The following is a 6332-nucleotide window of genomic DNA, read 5'->3' as shown; positions in this document are numbered from 1 at the left end:
TTTGTAATATTTTTTATAAATATAGTTTCTTTCCCTAGAGAGAATACTTTCCTTTAAAAGCATTTTGAACATTTACTTATACATACACACACACTCACACACATATTTAGCCTTTCAGTAAAAAATTAACATTTTAATTTTCATTCTTATTGTCCAAGGGAATATCCCTTGATTCTCAGTCACTGTTCTCTATCCCAATTCTTTGAAAACAGAAGATGATAAAAATATGGCTCAAGATTTGGTCAATTTTAATTAACAATAACACAAAATTAAATCAATATAATTAAAATTATGTTTAGAATCCTTGTAACTGCTAACATGGAAACTCAGTTATGATGCTAATTTCAGGCATAAATGGATGTAAGGATGACTCAGTCCAAACCAGAAATGGTTTTTACTATCCTTTGACTCTATTCCACTAATTATATTTATTTAATCAAGAATGAACTATGCATGACTGTATATACAGTATACACACACATACACACACACACAAGTGTATGTGTAGGGAAAACTGACTCTGATAATATTGACCCTCTACTCAAAATCCAAAAGAAATATGAAATCAACTCACCAGAAAATCTAATTTGTACTGTTGGACTAAAAAAATCTCTGAATCAAAGAAAAAGTTCAGAAAATGAATTTTTTTGAGTGAGCAGTTGGCATCCCTTCTAGCCGTTGAGTGGGACTTGGTAGGATTATATGATTAAGATCACAACCTGACTCACTTCTACCCTGCCCTGAGCTACTCTGTATTTCACTAGCAGAAAAATGCTAAGCATGCAAATAGCATAGATTGCCCTATCCATAACAGAAACACACATATCACTTTGCCTGTTGTTAATATGATCTGCTTTAATTCTATAAGGTATATAGATTCAGCTGCTTCACAGAGGCTTAAACTCACTTCTCTTCTTCCAGAGAAAATAATTGAGTGTTTGTGGTTCAAAGTTTTATTTTATTCATTTCTGTTAATGAAATAAAGACATCTTCTCTATCTCAATGTGAAGCAGTGCTTTGGAGAAAATGAAAAGAACAAATAGATCATTTTTAGCAATGTATCAGTTGGATCAGAGTTAAATCTTTGGCAGGAACCCTAACTGCTGCAAGGTGAATGGAAGTTTTTCTCACAGAAACTATTTCATTTATTATCTGTATATGACATCTGTATATGTTGGGATGAATCAGTTTAACAAAATGATAGGGAGACAACATTTAAAGGACTATATCACATGCCCCAGATGTACTCACAGTAGAATATACTGTAATGCCAGGGGATAATTCATATATATTAATTGTAAACAGAAGAGAATATATGTATATGACTTGAAAAAATATAGAAAATAATATAGTACATTTTTTTCATTTGGTTTGTCTTTTCATTTTTACTTTTTGAGAACTTCCTATAATGTTTTGTTCTGTTGTCTAATGTTACTCCTATTACTTTTTGTAATAGTTCTACTAAGTTACTACTTAGTTCTACTAAGTTCTACTAAGTTACTACTAAGTTCTACTTAGTTCTACTAAGGTTATTATATAATGGACTGTTTTGTATAAAATATTGGACTTACTTTTTAAAGATTTATTTATGCATTCAAGAGCTGGAGTGTAGGTCAGAAAAATGGGGAGGGAGTGGTGATAGGATTCACCATAGACACAGTGGGGAGCAAAACAGACAGATGGAAAAGATGGAAATACACTGCTGAGGGGAGCAGCGGGCAAGAGAGGAGAGGTCTGCTGCAGCATATGGGTTAGCTTGTTGGTGGGGGGATCTAATACATGCTGCAGTAGTTGTGGATAGTTTGACAGTGCTGAGACCTAACCCCTTGCACCACTAAGGGGTCCAAAATTTTTTAGACTGATTCTGAGCTACATTATTAATTTCCTGCTCTTCCATAATCAGTTACTTAGGTGACTTTTGTTCAATATTCATTGTTCTATTGCTTTATGAAAATAAGTATTTCTTTAATGTGGTATTTGCTGTTGATAAATTCTTTAATTTTTGATATTCAGTGAATCTCCTTACTCTCCCTTCTATCTTGACTGTTGATCTTGTTGGGTAGAGGATCTGGTAGAAATATTTTTTTTTTGTTTGTTTGTTTTTTTTTTTTAAAGATTTATTTGTGCACACAGAACTGGGGTACAGACCAGAGGCTCAGGGGCGGCGAGAGGCTTCACCAGAGACAGAGTGGAGAGCAGAACAGGCAGACTGACGAAGTACACTGCTGAGGGGAGCAGCGGGCGGGTCAGGAGAGGTCTGCCGCGCCATGTGGTCACCTCCGGGGCAGGCGGGGATTGAACCCATGCTGCGTGGCTTTAGCTTCTTAGTGCTGCGCTTTAACCCGCTGTGCCACCAGGGAGGGCCAGAAATATTTTTGAATATTTCTTTCCAGTCCTTTCTTGCTTTCAACATTTCTGTTGAAAAATCTTTGAAAATCTGAAATGTATTCCCCTATAAATTACCCTTTGTTCTTTTGATATTTTTATTTTTCTGTCTATGACCGGTTCTCCACAACCCTATTACTATTTTCTGGGTATATGTCTAACTGGTCTTATTTTGTTTGGAACTCTTTGTGCTTCATGGATCACAACTTATGGTTCATTTTCCCAGAGTGAGATTATTTTTATTGATTACTTATTTGCTTCCTCTGTTTTTTTTTTTTTTAAATCTTGATCCTTTTCTTTAAGCTAAAACTCTTGTTTACACTGAAACTGAGCTTTTATGATGCTCAAATGAGTATCGTACATTGGTGCCATCAGTTGCACCAAAGTTAAGATGATCAGTTCTGCTACCAGGCTCTGTAGGCAGAACATGAGGAATACCAAAGCCATCAATAGTAATGGGCTGTTCTGGTGGGCGTGTCCTTGTTTAACTTGTTATGTAAAGGACACTCAAGATTAGCTGGAAGAACTGTCTTTTCAGCATACTATGCCCACTGTTTGCTAAGATCAGTGGCCACTGAGCTAAGCAATAACAGTGCTTGTAGATTTGATTCTTATCTCTACTCACAGGCTTTCTGTAGTGACAGACAGCAGAACCCAGGCCTATTCTACTAGCAACATCCTCTCTGAAGATTATAGAAGAGAGTATTACTTCTCCTCTGTTCTAGAGGAACAACTTACTCTTTGGTTTGGGTCTTCGTGACATAAACCAACACTTTTCTTACATGACCTTCTCCTCTTTATGCTTATATCTTTTCTTATAAGGCCACCTGTCTTTGAATTTAGGGCCTTCTCAGTTAATTCAGAATGCATCCTTAACTTAATTTCATGTGCAAATACCCTTTTTCCAAATAAGATCACGTTGAAAGATATTGGGAATTAGCACTTAGACATATATAGGTACCACTTTTCTACCTTGTATCATCTCAGGGCAGCTTAGTATTGTATCTCTGAAAATAAATTTGAATGATGGAAAATCAAGGCAAAAGCTACTACTATCAAACAACAATAAGCAGTGTAATATTTTAATATACTACTTTCTATGTTGGTTTCCTGTATATGTAAGTAGAAATTAGCATATTTTATAAGTACACATGTGGTCAGGTTGAGGACTAAAATGAGGCACTGAGAGGTCCAATACTTAAATATTTGTGACATTTTTTACAATTATCAAGTTTACCATTATTGTAAAAGTTTTCTGACTGTCTCTTAATCAGCTTTAGTCAGTGTTCTCTCTAGTACTGGCTCAATACTTTATTGATACACACGCACATGTGCCTGCATGTTTATAGGCATATATACCTACCTACATATTTCTAAAATTCAGTGGAAAAAAAACAAAATCTAAAATGATTGATATTTATGATACCTGAAACTGTTTTTTTCTTTTTTTTCCATATATGTTTGTAGTTGCTGTTAGACCAGTCACCCCTAAATTCATTGAGAATACTGGTGGTTGTCAACTGGAATTATCTCATAAATCAACTATAATGAATGAGTGCTTCATGATTTTAATTGTATTAATTTGCAAAATGTAAATTCTATAATATAAATTTATGTGTATCTCAAGTATATATTTCACTTTTCCTGTTTTAGATGTGCTGCCTGGATTTTCCAGTCAATATTGTGAAATTACATAAATGAATGTTCTTCATCAATATGTCTACATGGTGCAAACTGTGAAGTCATATCAATGACTGTATCTTCAAATGTCAAAAAGGTAACTATTGAAAAAATAATATACATACTGCATACATATATGCAATATATATTCATATGTATATTTGTATGTTTTTGTTTGAATATAATGCTATTCACTCACTAATGTTGCTACCAACCAAGTTCTAAATATCAATCACATTTATAAAATGGAGGTTTTTTCATACTAGAAAGCACACACTTAGGCTATTATTTCAGGACATCATAATGCTTACAGTATATTTGTATTTAAATTTTTTATGTAAATCTCAGGTTTCTGAACTTTATATCAATTCTGTCTGGCACACTAGTACTTTAGAAATATCAGCTTTGGCCCTCCCTGATGGAGCAACGGGTTAGGATGCAGCCCCTTCAATGCAAGTTTGATCTATGGCCCCTGAGGTGTTCCACATAGCACAGCAGACCTCTCCTGTCTAGCCCACTGCTCCCCTCAGCAGTGTACTTGATCAATCTGCCTGTTCTGCTCCCCACTCTATGTGAAGCTTCAGCCCCTGCACCTCTGGCATGTACCCCACCAGTTCTGTATGCATAAATAAATCTTTTAAAAATATATAAGCTTTTATTAATACTGACATTACCTTTTCTTCTGATATTTGTTAGCATGAGGAGAATATGCTCCATAAACAGCTCTTGTTCAAGAAAAATTTGTTAAAAATTTGTACTTTGCTATTTCTGCCTTTGGTCATAAAAACAAAGATAATCAGTATCTATATAGAAATAAACAAGATATGTCTCTGCGCCTTTTCTCACACTTTTCTCTAGTTCTCTAATTTATCAGATTTCTTCCTTTCTTTCTTAAAAATTTCCAGATTTCTGCTTTGTATCATCTGTAACAATCAATTGCAGCAACTCAAATGAGACGTTGAATGCCAGAATTTACTTGAGCAGGAATAATCACTTATAAATATATGTGAGGGATATTGTTGGTGACTGAAAATAATTTTCATCTTTTAACACAGAAGACTTGTAACAAGTTTGTGAATAGCCCAGAGTTCTGGATTTATGATTAGTGTGTACCTTAAGAAAAATAACATTCAGAAAACTGTGGTTGTTAGGACTCCTGTGTTTTATGTGAAGCTGTATAAATAAGTAAATACCTATCAGTTGAGTACCAACCTCATGCTATTTACAAATTCATCATTCAGTCAGAGTTCTGCTCTGTTTCACACATTCAGTACTGATGTTAGTTTTTATTTGATCAAGTGGAACATTCAGAGATATATGTATCTACCTTTTGAAATAGTCACTCATACAAAAAGCTATAACTCTTTCAGATAAAAGAAACAGAGTAAAGATTACAATTATCTGATAAAGAAATAAGTGTCATTTCAAAACTTTTGCATCTTCCCAGTAAAAATAACTATCTTGATGTGAACATCTAAAACCCTATTACAACTGTCATAAGCAGTGACTGTAATCCTACAAAAGTTATGACTAAAATAAACCCATATATCATTTTATTATTTTGACACATACCTTATAATTGCTAATTTCATTTTTTATGTTAATATATATCTTGCCATTTGATGCTACAGGTAAAGATTCCACTTATTCCAATTCACTTGGAAGCATAGAGCCATTTTGATGCAGTTGCAGCAGAGGCTTCATATTCTAAATGTAACTATCAGACCCTTAGCAGAAAGGAAAGGACTCAAGAATATCCGTCTGTGCTGTTAGATGTTAATCAGAACTTGTCCCCGTTTTGACTTAACACTTAGACTCTTCACATACTAGTCATAAGTGTGAAAACCAACTAAGCAAAATTCAAAATATACAAATCCTTGGAAAATGCTGTGGGCATCCTGCCAGACCTATTTTTGTCCCTGTTCCTAAGGATTTTCTCCTGTCATAACAATCAAACTAACTCTTCATCCATTGCAAATTATTTTAGGAATAATATTCTTATAGATTACACTTTATCCCTCCCTTATTTTTTATTAACAGATAAAGTTTGCTTTTTCCCATGTTTTCACAAATCCCTACCATAAAATTCACTCTAGTGAATTTGCTCTAGTGAGAGTCTAGGAGTACTGTACAGTTTTAATAATTTTGACGTGTTCACATTGGTAATGAGCACCAGAAATGGCCAGATAACCACCACATTTCAAATGGCCACGTAACCACCACATTCCAATTGGCCACATAGCCACCACATTCCAAAATGTGCCCAT

The sequence above is a fragment of the Condylura cristata genome, unplaced genomic scaffold, assembly GCF_000260355.1.
Source record: "Condylura cristata isolate star-nosed mole 26May11 unplaced genomic scaffold, ConCri1.0 scaffold00001, whole genome shotgun sequence".
Lineage (NCBI taxonomy): Eukaryota > Metazoa > Chordata > Mammalia > Eulipotyphla > Talpidae > Condylura > Condylura cristata.
The sequence above is the reverse complement of the archived record's forward strand: the minus strand, read 5'-3'. Positions refer to the sequence as shown.